At 32.7% G+C, this 19334-nt stretch overlaps 2 long non-coding RNA genes across 2 annotated transcripts; both read right to left on the bottom strand.

The window, feature by feature from the left end:
* Positions 1-852: 852 nt before the first annotated feature.
* On the bottom strand, positions 853-10670 carry LOC143066541 (uncharacterized). Its single transcript, XR_012975658.1, has 4 exons — positions 10426-10670; positions 10073-10182; positions 9595-9666; positions 853-903 (listed from the first exon to the last, which is right to left on the bottom strand). It is a non-coding gene; the product is annotated as an uncharacterized LOC143066541 (long non-coding RNA).
* LOC143066540 (uncharacterized) lies at positions 4471-8537 on the bottom strand. Its single transcript, XR_012975657.1, has 3 exons — positions 8312-8537; positions 7778-7873; positions 4471-4915 (listed from the first exon to the last, which is right to left on the bottom strand). It is a non-coding gene; the product is annotated as an uncharacterized LOC143066540 (long non-coding RNA).
* Positions 10671-19334: the final 8664 nt, after the last annotated feature.

The raw sequence follows: 19334 nt of genomic DNA, 5'->3' as shown, positions 1-19334 counted from the left end.
CGTCATATCCGAAATCTTTTAGCGGGAAGCTGCTCGCGAGGGTAAAAAAAGGAATATCCAAAATGGCAAATACCATGGTATTTGAGGCAAATTCACCGGCAGTGGTTAAAAACAGGCAAATTCGTTTGAAATGAGGAAAACATATTAGAATATGCGAAAAATACACTGGCTATCAACCAATCAAAATCTTGCTTTCTTATATAAGGTGTAATTATGAACAGATATATCATGTTAAGGAGGGGTATTTGCGAAAAATACCAGTCGAGAGAATGTTAAATTTCACGAGCCGTAAGGCGAGGGAAATTCATTCTCAAGACTGGTATTTTTCGCAAATACCCCTCAATAACATGATATATCTGTTTAATTACACCGAATGTTAATGTACTAAAACGCATTGATGATCGTGACGTTACAAGCGTCCAGTCGGATAGAGTATTTTTTGGCAAATACCACTGCAGAAAGGGTAAAAAAGGCATATCCTTTTAGCAAATACCCCGGCGGCGTTAAAAATGAACGATATTCATTTGATAACAGTAAATTGGTGAAAAATACACTGGCTATTAACCAATCAAAACCCCGGATTCTTACATAAGGTGTAATTATACATGATATAATACTTTTAGGAAAGCAATGATAAAAATACAAACATTTACCAGCGTAGAGCCCCAGTTCGTTGGATTTTCTCTACGGCAACGGTTTTATCTTTCGGATTCAAAAGGGCTTTGTTAAGACTTCTCAGTTTTCTTGTGTTGTCATTAATTGTTGTTTTCCAACTGTTAATTTCATGTGCTAATTTATTTTCCTCGTAATGTCTTTCATCTTGTTTATTAAAAATTCTCTGTAAGTGCTGAAGGATGTCTTGAGTTCTGGTGGTTCTGTTTTTTAGTAGTCGCCAAAGAAGAGCTACAAAGGAGAAGATAATCCGATTGACAGAATATAGGTATGGAAATTTGATTTTTCCCCCACTAGTCTTTTGTAGTATTAAAAAAGACTTACCACTGTAATGGCGAGTCAACTTAAAAATGTTATTTTTTTGATGAAGCACTCTCCAACTAACTATTTAATATAACGATAGTAGAGGGGCATCATGTTTTCTAGTCTGTGCGTCCATTCGTCCGTTCGTCCGTCTGTACCGCTTCAGATTAAAGTTTTTGGTCAAGGTAGTTTTTGATGAAGTTGAAGTCCAATCAACTTGAAACTTAGTACACATGTTACCTATGATATGATCTTTCTAATTTTAATGCCAAATGAGAGCACATAAAATGATAGTGCGAGTGGAGCATCCGTGTACTATGGACATGCACATTCTTGGTTTTTTTTATATAGTTTAACGAAAAGGCGTAGGAAAAACGAATTGCTGGATTCATTTTGCACATGTTCAAATGCCTGTTATACCTGACTATGGTTTTGCTTATTCAAAAAGTCCTCACGGCGACCTACAAATGCTTCTATGAGGGGGACAGGACCTTATCGGGACTCTGGGATCTGGTGTTTTAAGCTCGGGATTTCGGGATTGATCCTTTCGGGATCCGGGATTCCTTTTTTCGAATTTCTGGATGGCGGGATTTACATTTCTTTAAATTCGGGACCTCTGGATTTCATGTTTTTAAGCCCGGGATTTCGGGGTCAGGACCCTCCTATCCCCCCGGACCTTCTATCGACGTCATTTGGTCTGTGGTGGATAGTTTAGTCCAGTCAAACTAAGATTTAACCTCAAACTAATTGCAACAGAAAATGTTTTAGTTCTAATCTATAGCATTAATGCCCTTTATATACATAGAAAAAAGTCCCAAAAAATCTAACTTGCGGAAAACTCAAAATCAGCATTTTTAATTTCCTGTGGAAAATTACATTGAAGGGGAGAAAACTCCGCAAAAATGAGTATATTTTGGTCAGTTTTGGTTGATTTTCTTAAAATTTATGTAAAGTATGATACTTTGATGGGGTTATAAGTTGGTATTTGACTAAATTATATAATCTCCTGCTCATGAAATGTACAAAACCGAAGTGTTATGGGTAGTTTTATTTTTTTGTGTGTTTTTTCATTAAAAAAATTTCAAATTTGAAGCTTTGTGACCAAATGTGAAATTTGATATTGTTTATATCTGTATATTATATTTTTCAGCATCTTACTTGTCCAAACTTATAACCACAAAAAGAAGAATACAGGCTTAATTATTTTTTATTAAATTTGAGATTATTTACCTTGACATGTTGAAAAATTCAATGAATGGTCAACTAATGAATTACGAAATCTAGATTATAGCTTGATAAAAGATATATGAAAACACCTTTAGAGTTGTTTGTTATACTCTAAAAAGCACTAAAAAATTAAGAATCAATACATTCTGCTGAATAGCAGCGGTATAGTTATAATTTTGTATAATTTTTTATTGATATTTCCGCCTTCTTTGGAAGAGTTATCTCCCTTTTCAATGCAAATCTCCATAGGAATTTTAAATGGTGATTTTTTTTTAGTCTTCCTCAAGTAAGATTTTATGGGACTTTTTTGTGTATATTTGGGGTATAATGAGGGGGGTAGGTCCTTTATCGGGATTTCGGGATTTCGTGTTTTCATGACCGAGATTTCGGGATCCGACAGGACCCCTCCTACCCCCCTCCGTATAATGCTAAAGATTCAAACTTAAAAATCTTCTGTTGCAATTACTTTCAGGTTAGGGTCAAATTAATGCCAGATTGACTGGACTAGTTGTCTCATTGACTATCTAGTCCAAATAATTATGACGTCTGGCACTGGCAAAGCTATTATTAGGCTTATTATTATTTTCTTGGACGCTTTTCTTGTCTCCTCCTTTTCTTCCTAGAAAAAAATAAAATAGTCCAAAATAGCCTTGCCAGACGTCATAATTATTTGGACTAATTGACTATTTTGCCATAACTATTTATATCAGGTTCCCTCCTGACTGAAAGTTCAAATGTACTGTTCTGCGAATATACGTTTGTCATTGAAAACACCAACTGTCGAACTGAATATTAAAAAAGGTTTGTCGCTGAACGGGACAGATTTCTGTGTGTTATGTCATTAAACTACTGATTATCTTTCACTTCCATAATCGCAACCAGCAATAAAAAAATAATATGCATGAATATTTACTGCTAAGGTGCATTGACCTTCACTAAGTTTACCTTTTAACTTGTCTTTGACTTTGTCCGTTGTGTTGATCATTTACGTGTCCGACGGGAGATAACTCCCATTAAGACAGCCACCGAAAATAACTAACGCGGTGGCCAATCTCACCCGCTCATATATTTAATCGGTATCCCGCCACATTTTGAATATTTCTGTCCCAAGTCAAGGGTTCTGCAATTAAGTGTTTCAAATGTCGTTTGTTGCTGTTTAATATATTTGTTTTTCGTTCATTATTTTGTACATAAATTATAGGTCGTTATTTTTCTCATTATACAATAGTCATGGGACAAAAGTGAGTTCCCAGTAAAAAAAAAAGTCCTGTTATTTCAACTAAAATCAATATTTTTCAAAAAATAATTACCAAGTTACTGTATCAGCGATTTTTATCAAATAGATACCAAAAGATGCAGAAATGTATGGAGTTTTATTGTTTATTTGGTTATCATATTATTCATGTACATTTTAATTTTCTGGCGAGATTAACACAAAGAAAGATATTTCTTGAAAAGTTTGCTATTATTCTAACCAAATTAAAATCGTAAAAATTTGCATTTGTGTTTAACCCATCAGATGATAAAAACGAAACTCATGAAAATTATGGCCAAATAAACAATAAAATTCAGACATTTCTACATCTTCAGTTTGGTATCTTTATTATAAAAAATCGCTCATACAGTGAGTTACTTGGTAATATTTTCTTGAAAAATATTGATTTCAGTTGAAATGATAGGACATTTTTTGAGTGAGAACTCACTTTTGTCCCATGACTGTAATTGTTTTAAAACTGTCATTTCGGGCCTTATATAGCAAACTGAGTTTTTACTTTGCGGTATTGGTTTTGCCTATTGATTGAAGGCTGTACGGTGACCCAGTTGTTAATGTCGGTGCCTTTGGCCTGTTGTGGGGAGTTGTCTTAGTGGCAATCATACCAAATCTTCTTTTTTATATCAATAATTTCAAAATAAACATACTGTATTGTTGTGAATATGAAAATCTTATAAAAAAATTAATATCTCTGTAAACTTTTATGGAAAAACTCAGTTTCTTTTATGTATTGGTTGACATGTGTAAAGATAGTTATTATATATATCCCCTATTGAGAGGCCACTGAAATACTGTAATTGTGTGAAATCGTTCTTGTCAGCAGCCAGTGTAACACTAAATAACATTTGTTTTTTTATTATTTAAAATGTCTGTATGTTCCAAGAAAAAACAAATTGATATACTATTGATATACCCCACCAAACGACATACATACAAGCTTACTTTTTTAATCAAATGTTCCCTCCTCCCCACCCTCACGTAAAAAAATACCAACATGTGCATGCTTTGATTTGCAGCAGGTCAAGTTTACGAGCATATTCCATCTACGCCAGGGACTTACAACCTTACGACTTTTCAAGGTGCGCCAGAGGGTTGCATCCTGTTCTCCAAATCATGTTCTGCTAAATTTAGATATATGTATTTATATAGCCAAAACGAAATAGTAAATGTAGAAATTCCCATATACATATGTCGTTTGAAGGTAAACATTTATTTAATCTTTTTTAACATAAAAACAGGTAATGAACAAGCATTCAATCACAACAACAAGAAGAGTAAAATTTAGAAAGTAAAAATACATACAAGTAACAAATTGCAAATTCCGTAAAATATTTTATATATGAACGTTAGTGAAAATAGAGAAAGAAAGTCAAGAAAATAGTTCATAGTTCAAAGTTCATAGTTCGTGACTATTGCCATTTTTGCAGTTCATTGGTAATCCTGTAAAAAAGTAAAGTAAAGTAAATGTAAAGAAACATTGTTATCATTGGTAATTAACAAAAGGCATACATTATACACAATACACAATTATATGTAGTGCTAGATAAGAAAACTTTATACGTCTTTAATCTTTTTGGTTCTGTTCTCTGTTTATGTGTATTGATCTCCTTCAATCTTTGAACTAGACCCACAATTTATTTACTTGGTAAAATTTTAATTGCAGTTCAGGACCGTCAAATTTTAAAGAAAAAAAAACATACAAAAGTACCCATCCACGTTCACTTTGTATTTCTATTTGTATCCATCAGATGAGTTCAGCCTTTTCACATGATTTTTATAATATATTCTTATGTTGTCCTGTTAAAGCACTTTAATCCAGTTGTTGTTGTTTGTTCATTATTTGTTTTACATTTGTCATTTCGGTACCTTTTATAGCTGACTATGCGATACATGGACTTGCTCATTGATAATGGCCAAACGGTGACCAATAGTTGTTAATTTATGTGTCATTTGGGCACTTGTGTAAGGGATAGTTGTCTCATTGGCAATCAAGACCATGATAAAACGAAAGAACAGAACACATGCCAACTATAAAAGAACCAACAGCATGAGAATAAAACGAAAATGGCAAGAATTAAGACGCAATATTAACAAAGAAATTGAATTAGCCCACAACAACTATGTCAACAACTTAATAGGCGATATAAAACAAGACTCTAAACCCTTTTGGAAATATATCAACAACCAGAAAGCAGACAAACAGGGAATACCACCACTTAAGACTCATGATAATAAGACCGCCGATACAGACCAACAAAAAGCTGAGGCATTGAACACTCAGTTTACAAGTGTATATACAGAGACAAAATATGAATCTGTTCCATACCAAACTCCTCCTGTAGACAAAATGATAAACATCATAGTAACAACAAAGGGTGTAGAAAAGATACTAAAAAATATTAATGCATCAAAAGCAATGGGCCCTGATGGTATACATCCAAGAGTACTTAAAGAACTGGCACCTAACATATCAGAGGTAATGGCTCACTTTTTCCAGCAATCCATCAACAGAGGAACCATCCCAGACGAATGGAAAAATGCTAATATATGCCCACTATTCAAAAAGAACGACCGAACCATCCCAAGCAATTACAGACCAGTTTCCCTAACATGTATCACTTGTAAATTACTAGAACACATCATTTGCTCAAACCTAATGCAGCACTTTGAAAAACACAACATCCTAAATAGCCGACAACATGCATTTAGAAGAAGACACAGCTGTGAAACCCAACTTATCAACGTTATACATGACTGGGCAACTGCCATTGATAAAAGGAAACAAACAGATATATTTATTTTGGATTTTGAAAAAGCTTTTGACACCGTACCGCACGAGCTCTTAAAAAGTAAACTTCACAAATATGGCGTGCCCAAAAACATCTTGAATTGGATTGACGCTTTTCTATCTAAAAGATCTCAGTGTGTGATAGTAAACGGAGTTAAATCGGAAACATCATCAGTCCTATCAGGAGTTCCTCAAGGAACGGTTCTTGGTCCAATCCTATTTCTGGTCCATATCAACGACATAGCAGATAACGTAACATCAGAAATTAGGCTGTTTGCAGACGACTGTGTATGCTACAGAGAAATTAATACTGAAGATGACTGTGCTGAACTACAGAAGGATATTGATACCCTAGGTAACTGGGCGACAGATTGGGGAATGAGATTTCAACCAGTTAAATGCAACATGATGACATTGAGTCGCAAGAAGAAAACAACATCATTTAAATACACCTTGAAAAATACATAACTCCATTTTCTAACATCAATAAAATATCTAGGAGTTAACATCACGAATGATCTACACTGGGGTAAGCACATAGAGGAGATATGCAATAAATCTTACAGGACATTAGGCAGCAACCATTTGATTTTCTGGGGGGGGCTATGGTTTTTTTTTCTGGACAAATTTTTTTTTTCGCCTGTGGCGAAAAACAATCTATTTTTTTCGCTACAAGTCGAAAACAATTTTTTTCTTTCAATTTAAGCATTACATATAGTGGCAGCTGAGGGTGAAACAAACAATTTTTTTTTCTCAGAATCAAAAACAAATTATTTCTTTCTCCAAAAACTAGAAACAAACTTTTTTTTCCAAAAAAAACCATAGCCCCTCCCAGAAAATCAAATGGTTGCTGCCTTAGGTTTACTAAAAAGAAATCTATCCGCATGTCCACTTGAAGTTAAACTCCAGGCCTATAAAGGATTGATACGACCTGTCCTAGAATATGCAAGCACTGCCTGGGACCCACATCAACTATATCTCCAAGACCAACTGGAAAATGTACAGAAAAGAGCGGCTAGGTTTATAACATCAAACTACACTGATTACGAACCAGGAAGTATGACAGCGATTTTAGATCAGCTACAATTACCCTCACTGAAAGACCGTCGTACACAAAACAGATTAATTCTTTTCTGCAAGAATATACATGGTCAAGCAAACTTACCATCTGACCAACTGAAAAAACCATCCCGTACAACCAAGAACATGCACAGTCAACATTTCCTCCGACTTCAAACAAAAACAGACACGTTAAAATACAGTTTTATCCCAAATACCATTAAAGACTGGAACCTACTACCACCGGATATCTTCACCAAAATTCAGACAGCAGAAGAACCAGCTAAAACCTTTAGTGAAATTGTAAGGGGGGCCCAACTTAAGTAAATTACTTGACGCACGCGCGGTGTATTAATATCCTTGGATGTATCACCGTAAACCTATCAAGATCAAGATGCCCCATATTCTTTTTTTTTATATCATAATGGCGTCAGATCTTTAAAAAAACTATTTACCTTTTAAATCCATAAGCCTTGATGAGTTTTCAAGTATGTCCCGGACAATGCTAATCTGGCGATGGAGGTTCTCAGATGTCTTGTTTATTCGTTCAGCTGTTTGAAAATAAAAGCACAAATTTAAAGCTAAATTTTGAAAATGAGTATACATTACCGTTAACAATAAATTCGAAGGAGCATTTACGTAATGTGCAAATATAAAAGCAACCTGTATTTTCTATCTAATAAAATAACTTATTTTTCTTTAAAACATATAGTATAAATAGACTAATCGTATCGGGGTTTTGAAGACATCAATCATAAAAAAATTATGATATACATACAGAACATTTCCATCAATTTTCTCAGCTTTTGATAACTGTCTTACTTTTAAAAATTCGGCTAGATCTTTAAGAAAATATTCAAATTAGTTACACAAAGGATTACAAATTTGATATTATCATTTAAAAAGGAACCAAACAAAGGCACATTTTTCATTAATTATACAGGATATAATACTTTTAGGAAAGCAATGACAAAAATACAAATACTTACCAGCGTAAAGCCCAGTTCGTTGGATTTTCTCTACGGCAACGGTTTTATCTTTCTGATTTAAAATGGCTTTGTTTAGACCTCTTAGTTTTCTTGTGTTGTCATTAATTGTTGTTTTCCAACTGTTAATTTCATGTTCTAATTTATTTTTAGCGGAAAGTCTTTCGTCTTGTTTAATAAAAATTTGCTGTAAATGTATAAGGATGTCTTGAGTTCTGGTGGTTCTGTTCTTTTGTAGTCGCTACAGTAGAGCTACAAAGGAGAGGATAATCCTATTGACAGAATATAGTTATGAAAATTTGACCCCCCCCCCCCCCCCCACTGTAATGGCGAGTCAACTTAAAGATGTTATTTTTTTATGCAGCACTCTTCAACTAAATATGTAATAAAACGTGTTTTTCTATTAATAAAACGAAAAGGCGACAGATAATTGTATAACTTGGCATGCCTAAAAGGACAAATAGCTAACCATGGTTTTACTCATTGATAAAGGCATTACGGTGACCTACAACTTCTTGAATCAACGTCATTTTGGTATATGGTGGATAGGTGTCTCATCAGTGGCAATCAGGCCATATTTATAATATCAGGTCAGTCTCGACTCCAAATTTAAAAGTATTTTTCAGCAAATATTTGGACGTCATTGAAAACCCAAACTATTAAAAACATGACATGTATTAAAAAGCCATTGAAGTATGTATAAAGGATTAAAAAAAGTATAGAAAGAGGCCCTTTAAACATATCCTTCGCTAAAAAGTCTTCGTAAGTCAGTACTGAACTGCTTTTTTCATCGAGATGACCGTGAGGTCATACAGATGTATGGCTATCGCCCAAATTTCCATTATGCAAATTAGTTTTGGGTTTTCAACCGATCTATGAAAATTATAGATCCGCGGACATTATCTAGAGCAAAATAATATTCCTTATCGCTTGTTTTAAATTCATTTTTCCAATGGATACCCCTATAAATATTCATCCGATGTTCAGTACTTCAGTACTCTGATTTTTCTTAACAGTTTAAGAAAAGATAAGTTGTAGACTGCAAAAAAGATATTGGTAACACGCGCTTAACTTTTGTTAAATCTAAGAGGAAAATGTGTGAGACACCAACTGTATAATAAAAAAGATACTGAGTGCCGTTGAGAAAACTCTTCACAAGAGACAAATTGACACAGAAATAAACAACTATAGTATAGGTCACCGTACGGCCTTCAACAATGATCAAAGCTAATGCTGCATATTCAGCTACAATGTGTCTGTTTTGTATATTTTCCCTGATAACTTACCATTCACTTCATCATTAGATTCATCAATTTGCCATTGTCCGTGTTTTTTCAAATTGTGTAAAACTCTCATTTCTGCAAATAAATCAAATCAAAACAACATCAAAATTATTGTATTTTGACAGTACTTTGCGATATCTAAGACTGATATAGTTTTTTTTTTAAAAGATAATGCTCCGTAACCCCACAACCCCGCATCGTAGTTTTTTTATATTTTATGTTAGGATGTTGACATTAAGCCGAGAATTCCATGTACTAATAGAAGTGCTAGGTTCCTTCTTTAACTTCGATAGGGTATATAAACCTTTTCTACGCATTGAAGGTTTAAGCTTTGCCTTGGCATGAAAAATGAAAATAAAGTAGTTGTTCCATCTCTTAAGGTTTCATAAGGTGCATGTGTATCAAGCTTTAGGTGATTAAAACGCCACGTATACTTTCTTACAACTAAACAATCATAAAACAATATTCTAGCCATACAAACCTTTCAGTAACTCTGAGTTGGTCAACTGCTCCTTTAAAAGGGTAAATATGAAATATGTGGCCAGGATACAGAGCACATACTTAAGTTGTAATTTGCCAAAAACACTGAAGCTGTGAGAAAAAAAAATGAAAATGTAAAAAAAAACAATATTGATAATACACAAAGCAACACAAATGTATAATGTTTTGTTTTTTTCAATCTTGGTTTTTCAAAATTCAAATACTAGTATTTATCATGGAAAATTTAGCAAAAATCATTTTTTTTTATATTGATCAAGTAAACTTAACTCATATATCGAAAGAAGTCTATGATTTTTTCACCATTTCCAAAAACTTAAAATTAGAAACTTTTACCTAAACACATCCCATTTAATTACTGGACGATCCTTTACTATACTGAAATCTATTGGACGGAATACAATCAAATTCGAAAACATCAAAATAATTACAGCAGCATACATCTTTCGAATTGGTGACATCTTTAACGTTACTAAGATGGTAACGTTTACATCACAAACAATACGCCGACAGCAACGTCACCAACGTCAAATATACTTCTTTTCTAAACTGTGGTATTTTGTGGTAGTTGCTTTTAACGGTAAAAATATCTAAATAGAAGAATAAATAAATCATGTAGCCAAGAGTGTTCCATGTCTGTGGTTCAACTATAAAACCAATATGATGCATTGTTGGATATACAATATAAATAAACGGAAAATTCACAAAATGAAAACTGACGCCATGGCCTGAGAATAACTTGCTATTTTTCCGTGAATGATTACTCATCATCTATATATATACAAAACACATAAGGCAACTGTTATCATGAACTTTAAACCGAAAGAGTCCTAATTAACATGCATTTAACTAGTTCAAACTCATAGTTCAAAGTCACATTATGAAATATTGGCGACTGGACATTGAGCACACAAACATTAATTGATTTGTTTTGATAATTGGTTTCGAAAATATCTGCAAAAACACTTGCGTTATTCAATAACTAAATACCGGGATGGAACACACAATTCAAAAGGAAGTAATTTAGTAGAAATGAAAATAAGTTTGGAATGTAATCAATGATACACCAATAAAAAAAAATGCATCTACAGTTCAAAACAATTGTTTGTCTTAGGTTAACAAAATGAATTTTCATTTCACCTTTTTCTTCATCAGACATTTTGATTTAGTATACTGCACGTAAAAATGCCAGATTTTGATTGGCTAGTACGAGGGAAACAATTTACTCTACCACATGACTGAGCTGGATACAATTTGATTTTAATGTAACCCTCTCGTCCATTACAATCAAAAATCGATAATTTAAAGGAAAATGAATTGAACTGGCTTCAAGTACTTAAAGACCATGCTTAAGTTCCACGTTTTGGTCGATTTCATTATTTGACTGTCAAAATAAAAAATATGAAACATCTTGCCTCGCCTCTGTTGAATTTTCTCATATCCGTGACTTCAATGTGAAGGATTTAAAAGAGCAAAGAATGGTCGGCTTGGAATTAGAATAATGTGACTGTAACCTTGCGAACTAGCACATTGAAAAATCAGGATTGGTGTGTCAATAAAGTACAAAGCAGGGTTCATCAATCCAGAAACTCAAATAAAACTTTTATTGGTTGCGTCTCCACCAAGCATAACATTTATGTAAACTAGTATACACTGATTAGACTTTCAGAATAATGTGTTCAAGTAGTGATTTGTCTTACTGCGGACTCTCATCTTGTGACCTAGCTCATAATTTTGTTGTTGTCTCAGTTTGTAAGTCAAGTACATAAATGGTCTATTTATATCATCAATAGCCATTCTATACTAGTATATGCATGTAGTATTTGTGGCTAGACATACACAAGTCATCAAGCGGGTAATACAATTACACTAAATTTTAGATAATCCTGTACCACAAATTCTTTTTTTTTGTATTGAATGCAGGAGATTTCTGGTCTATAGTTGTGCCAATTTACAAGCATTGGTGAAGGTTACGGACTGGCCCTCAAAAATGTTCAACCCTGCCACATTATATATGTAAAATGGCAGGTGCCTGTAATTCAGTAGAAGTCGTTTTTTGCTGTATATCATATTTGTTTCCCTTCATTGTTTTTGAACATAAATCGGGCTGTTTGTTTTCTCGTTTTACATTTCGGTGCCTTTAAAGCAGATAAGACTATGTGGTATGGTTTTGATCATTGTTGAAGGCCATACGATGACCTATATTTGTTATCTCTACGTCATTTAGTCTCTGGTCGATCTAGTTGTCTCATTGCCAATAGTACCAAATCTACTATTTTCAAATGCTTTTGAAAGTTGTCTTGATATGTTAAAACCTGTTTTAAAATATTTGCCACTGGACATGGAGCAACCAATAATCATTCAAGCACACTTTACAATGCATAATCTAAGGACAACTCAGGTTGTTTGGTTGAAGTAACATGACATTTTAAAAGATAAGCTAGAAGCCCTTTCTTAGAATTTGAGGTAACTTACACAATGTTTTCCAAAAGGCATATCAGCAGCAGGTACCCTAATTTTCTATTCTTATTCAACTAGGAATAAATTCACAGTTATCTCCCTTGGTCTACCACCTTATTCAAATAGAGACTTCAACGAGCTTGAGCTTACTACATTGCACCGTTTACTGTTAAGATTGAATAGAACATAGACTATTTATTTTTAGCATTATCCAGTATGGTTTCCTAAAAGGGCATTTTAGTTGTAAACTATTTAATACTGACATACTGATTTTTTGACATCAACCAAGATGGAATGATTTTGATGCCGACTGTTTTGATTCCCGATCCTAATAGATTTGTGTTCTTTGACGCCACTTCCAGCACTATTTGATGTGTGTTTTAATCAGAGGAGGAAGCCAGATTGCCTTGTTTTATAGCATATGACCTTGGGGCATAATTCACTATTTCTATTTACTGTTCTGATATTTTTTTACTATCAATGTGCCAAAATAAAAAATGAAAATGTCAGTATAATAAACAGCTGCGCCATAAGCGCATGATACGCCCGTCGTCTTGTGTGACAGTTTATGCAATAATCATAAATAGTTTCTGAGAAAGTTTTAAGCAATAACCATATATTGTTTTAGAGATACGGAGGGACATATGACCCCCCCCCCTTCTTTTTTTCAAAAAAACTAAATATCACTAAAATAAAATTTTGAATCAAAACAAAACAGTATACAGATCTTTAGATTAATATAACAAAGAAGTGTGTAAAGTTTTAAGCAATAATCATAATTTTTTTTTGAAATACGGCGCGACATGTAAAAAAAAACTCCCCCTTTTTACAAAATACTAAATAACTGAAAAATAAAATTTTTAATCATCACCAAAAAGTATACAGATCTTTAGATTAATATAACAAAGAAGTGTGTAAAGTTTTAAGCAATAATCATAAAATGTTTTTGAGATACGTGCGTTTTTGATATACGGTGCGACATGTTAAAACTCCCCCCCCCCTTTTTTACAAAATACTCAATAACTGAAATATGAAATTTGGAATCATCACCAAAAAGTATACAGATCTTAAGATTAATATAACTAAAAAGTGTGTAAAGTTCTAAGCAATAGTCAAAAATCGTTTTTGATATACAGTGCGACATGTGAAAAAAACACACCCATGTTTTAGTTACAAAGTGCCGTAACTCAAAAGGTTTTAATCTTTTTTTCACCAAAAAGTATACAGATCATTTGACCATCATAAGAAACAACCATAATAAGTTTCATGAAATTTGGATAAGTCGTTCTCAAGTTACGGTGCGACATGTTTACGCCGGACAGACGGACGGACACCGGACATTTGTATAACATAATACGTCCGTCAAAATTTTGACGGGCGTATAAAAACGTTAAAAATTGAATAAGAATGCGAAGTCATATATCTTATAGGACTAAGAAAGAAGATTTAAGCAATTTTGTTCCGACCTGAAATCATGTCGGAAAGTGCTAAAGGAATTTAATGTATATTGATATGACTTCGCATTAAAAAAAAATAAAAAATGAAAATATCAGTAACAAAAACGTTTTAAAATTGAATAAGAATGCGAAGTCATATGTTATAAGACTAATAAAGAAGATTGAAGCAATTTTGTTCCGACCTGAAATCATGTCGGAAAGTGCTAAAGGAATTTAACGTATATCAATATGACTTCGCATTCAAAAAATAAATAAATGAAAATATCAGTATAAAAACGTTTTAAAATTGAATGAGAATGCGAAGTCATATGTTATAGGACTAATAAAGAAGATTGAAGCAATTTTGTTCCGACCTGAAATGATGCTGAAAGTGCTAAAGGAATTTAACGTATTTGTATGCTTTACTCTGGCATAAGTAATTAAACTAAAGTATGATAATAATGTTCTATTCTTCAAAAACACATCCACATGATATGGTAACAATAAATCAAGTTATACTGGTTAAACTTAAGGAGGGATAACTGCCATAAAAGTATGTGAACTTTACCAAATGTCCTGACCATACCAAACTGACATATAACAGTACATCGATATGACTTCGCATTAAAAAAAAAATAAAAAATGAAAATAATTTATCATTCAAAAACGTTAAAAATTGAATAATAATGCGAAGTCATATGTTATAGGAAAAAGCATGTCCTATCGAATGACTTTTTCAACTTAAAAATTCTGAAAATTTCTGTCTGACCCGTGGTCTGACCGAATGACTTTTTGTGTCTGACATTTTGTCGGACAGACAGAGTTTTGGATAGTCTGGAATAACACAAACATTAAGCTTTATTTGAAAGGAAGGAAGGGAAAGAGGATGTTTAAAAATTATAAGAGTCAATTTAATTTTTTGTTCAAACTGTGCTACGGTCTTAGCGATTCTCATTTTCTTTGTAATTTCCCGTGTCCCGCTAGACCTCAGTTCCTGTTTTCACGTCACAATAATTTGACTTTCACGTGTCATGCTTACAAAATTTCAGCAATCCCGCGTCACGTTTAGACCCCAATGAGAAGACTAGTCTGTTTCCCGGCCGTTATTGATAATTGTTAACATTCGTATATTCCGAAGGCATACTGAATGTTTTATGATCTTTTATGGAGGGGACCAACCTACAATGAGACCCACTTGAACCCACCCCCCCCCCCAAAAAAAAAAGAGGTTTGTCGCCGAATGGGACAGATTTCTAAGTGTTTTAAAATATGATCAAAATTAATATGGGGACGAAGTCCCCAATAACAGTAGAAAATTCAAAAAAAAAAAAAAAAAAAAAAAATCGGGAAAATTTCCCGAATTTTTCATTGTACTAATGAACTCAAAATCGTTCAATTTTTTTTTGTCGGGTTTTTGAATTTCCGGATCGGCGCAGAAATCTACTTCCGTTTCCGGTCTTGTTTACATGAGACTTAATTTGAATAAAATGTATATATCAGTCTAAGAAAGAAACTAATACTAATTCATTTAAAAAAAAATGTTTGTTATTAAAAAAACGTTACCTGATGACAGCGTTTCTTTGTTAACATTGAATATGACGTCATAACTTAAATAACGTCACAACTAAAATCCCTAACGACAGAATCAAGATCGGAAACGTTACGATATTTCCGTTTCTCTTTTTAACATTGTTGATTTTAAAAAAAAACATAGACTTCGTCCCCATTCACAGGTAATTCCTGCCTCATATTATGGGGACGAAGTCCCCAATTACGGTAGAAAAATCAATAAAAAAAAAAAAAAAAAAAAAAAATCGGGAAAATTTCCCGAATTTTTCATTCTACTAATGAACTCAAAATCGTTAACTTTTTTTTTCAGATCTACTTCCTGTTCCGCTTTTCTCCGCTTTTGCGTAGATATCTGTCTTGTTTGCATGAGACTTTGAAAAAATTTATATTTATCAGTCTAGTAAAATATAAGATTGGATCTCAATACAAATAGACAACTTTCGAGTTAATCCATTCCGTATATTTTCGGCACTTAGTTTGTACCTAAGTCATGTGACACAGGGGCATGTTCATTTCCGGTAAAGGGAAAACGGTAGTATTTAATTTTCCCAGCATTAGGTTGGCCTTTTGTGTACCCAAGGCAGGTGAAGGAAGTCAAATTAAAAGCGCTGTGATTGGATGTAAGGGTACAATATATTTTTTATTTATCTATGAATAACTGCAGTGTGTATATTTACAATATAAATTTTAAAACCTATTGAAATATTTTCTAGAGAATTATTCGAAAAGACTTGCAAAATTTCATAAATTTGGTGCAAAATGACGGTGGGCATGGATAACATAAACAAGCTCCGTTGGAAGTTGGTCATGATACTATTTGGCTTTAATTTTTAAAACAGAGTAATAAAGTACTAACACAACATATAAGTGTTTTATCCAGGTTTTATCTTAAAAAGTGGTAAATTTAGAAAATGTTAACATTGTCGCCAATGGCAGAATAAATAGTACCGTTTTCCCTATATACTGAAGATAGCAAGGGAAATCAAAGTCACTCAAACTTCAATTCTTTTATACTATTTTGAAGCTTTTGATTAGTACATTTGATTTTTATCACAAAGAATAGAAATTTTTCACTGAGAACAATACTGTGTTGAGAAAAGTGCTGAGTCATCATGATAGGTCAAATTGATTGGTAATGATATAAAACTTTATTCTAGGATGTCAATATTAACTATATTGTGTAAAATGCACCATATTATAGTTCTTTTGTATTTGATTTCACCTTTCGCAATGATTTTTTCAATTGGAAACACCAGAATTCAAGTCGCGACAAATATTTTTTACTGAAATGTTTGCCTTTTTTGCTGCGTAATTCCCTAAATGTATAACTTGGGTATTTCTGTAAACATAATCTATTAAAATGGGAAATAGTCTGGTTTAGTTTGTACTGTTTATGGAATTTGGCAATATTTGGTCACATTGAAAGCATTTTCAGTGTTAGAATTGTTCATCTAAGAAAAAAAGAGGCCCACTTCAGGCTAAATTTACATAGAATTTATACTCTCCTGTGTAAAGAATTGTTCACATTCTTGATAATGCATGCAGCAAATATTTCAAAAGTGCTTCATTTTGTAGTTTCTTTCTTTTATTATATCAGACATAAATAATTTTTCATTTCCTACTGTTTGAAAGGACTTTTGTTGGAAATTAATACTCCCAAGGGACATAATTCAGCTTTTTCATTGATTAATACAGGCAACAAAGGCAAGTTTACAGCTGAGTAGTTTGCATATTTAATGTTTAAAGTGTCTAAGATCTTTGTTTTCATCATCTCAAGACAGAATAATAGATTTTATAACAAGCTCTAAAAATTTTAACCACAATATGGCATATACTAAAGCATGGAATGGAGATTAGTATGAAAAATCTTGAATTTGTGCATTTCTTGTAAATTTTTGATAAAATGAATACAAATTGAATGGAACTGTCCATTTTATCTGTTTAAATGGAACTATTTATCATTCTTTTTAAATAAGATAAGATATGATTGGATACAGGTTGTTTATTAAGGCTTTTCTGAAAGAAGTAGAGAATGAGGTAAACCAGCATGTAGGGGTGGGGACATAAAATGATCTATGTTTCTTTAAGTACTGGGGACATACAAGTATTTATTATAGCCAAGGTTTTCACAATAGCCCAGTATTGCATTAATAATGTCATAAGAATTCTTTATATCTTTATGTCACAGTATAGGGAAAACGGTAGTATTTAATTTTCCCAGCATTAGGTTGGCCTTTTGTGTACCCAAGGCAGGTGAAGGAAGTCAAATTAAAAGCGCTGTGATTGGATGTAAGGGTACAATATATTTTTTATTTATCTATGAATAACTGCAGTGTGTATATTTACAATATAAATTTTAAAACCTATTGAAATATTTTCTAGAGAATTATTCGAAAAGACTTGCAAAATTTCATAAATTTGGTGCAAAATGACGGTGGGCATGGATAACATAAACAAGCTCCGTTGGAAGTTGGTCATGATACTATTTGGCTTTAATTTTTAAAACAGAGTAATAAAGTACTAACACAACATATAAGTGTTTTATCCAGGTTTTATCTTAAAAAGTGGTAAATTTAGAAAATGTTAACATTGTCGCCAATGGCAGAATAAATAGTACCGTTTTCCCTATATACTGAAGATAGCAAGGGAAATCAAAGTCACTCAAACTTCAATTCTTTTATACTATTTTGAAGCTTTTGATTAGTACATTTGATTTTTATCACAAAGAATAGAAATTTTTCACTGAGAACAATACTGTGTTGAGAAAAGTGCTGAGTCATCATGATAGGTCAAATTGATTGGTAATGATATAAAACTTTATTCTAGGATGTCAATATTAACTATATTGTGTAAAATGCACCATATTATAGTTCTTTTGTATTTGATTTCACCTTTCGCAATGATTTTTTCAATTGGAAACACCAGAATTCAAGTCGCGACAAATATTTTTTACTGAAATGTTTGCCTTTTTTGCTGCGTAATTCCCTAAATGTATAACTTGGGTATTTCTGTAAACATAATCTATTAAAATGGGAAATAGTCTGGTTTAGTTTGTACTGTTTATGGAATTTGGCAATATTTGGTCACATTGAAAGCATTTTCAGTGTTAGAATTGTTCATCTAAGAAAAAAAGAGGCCCACTTCAGGCTAAATTTACATAGAATTTATACTCTCCTGTGTAAAGAATTGTTCACATTCTTGATAATGCATGCAGCAAATATTTCAAAAGTGCTTCATTTTGTAGTTTCTTTCTTTTATTATATCAGACATAAATAATTTTTCATTTCCTACTGTTTGAAAGGACTTTTGTTGGAAATTAATACTCCCAAGGGACATAATTCAGCTTTTTCATTGATTAATACAGGCAACAAAGGCAAGTTTACAGCTGAGTAGTTTGCATATTTAATGTTTAAAGTGTCTAAGATCTTTGTTTTCATCATCTCAAGACAGAATAATAGATTTTATAACAAGCTCTAAAAATTTTAACCACAATATGGCATATACTAAAGCATGGAATGGAGATTAGTATGAAAAATCTTGAATTTGTGCATTTCTTGTAAATTTTTGATAAAATGAATACAAATTGAATGGAACTGTCCATTTTATCTGTTTAAATGGAACTATTTATCATTCTTTTTAAATAAGATAAGATATGATTGGATACAGGTTGTTTATTAAGGCTTTTCTGAAAGAAGTAGAGAATGAGGTAAACCAGCATGTAGGGGTGGGGACATAAAATGATCTATGTTTCTTTAAGTACTGGGGACATACAAGTATTTA

This window comes from Mytilus galloprovincialis, chromosome 3 (assembly GCF_965363235.1).
Source record: "Mytilus galloprovincialis chromosome 3, xbMytGall1.hap1.1, whole genome shotgun sequence".
Lineage (NCBI taxonomy): Eukaryota > Metazoa > Mollusca > Bivalvia > Mytilida > Mytilidae > Mytilus > Mytilus galloprovincialis.
Note: the sequence above shows the minus strand (reverse complement) of the source record. Positions and strands in the feature narration are given on the sequence as shown.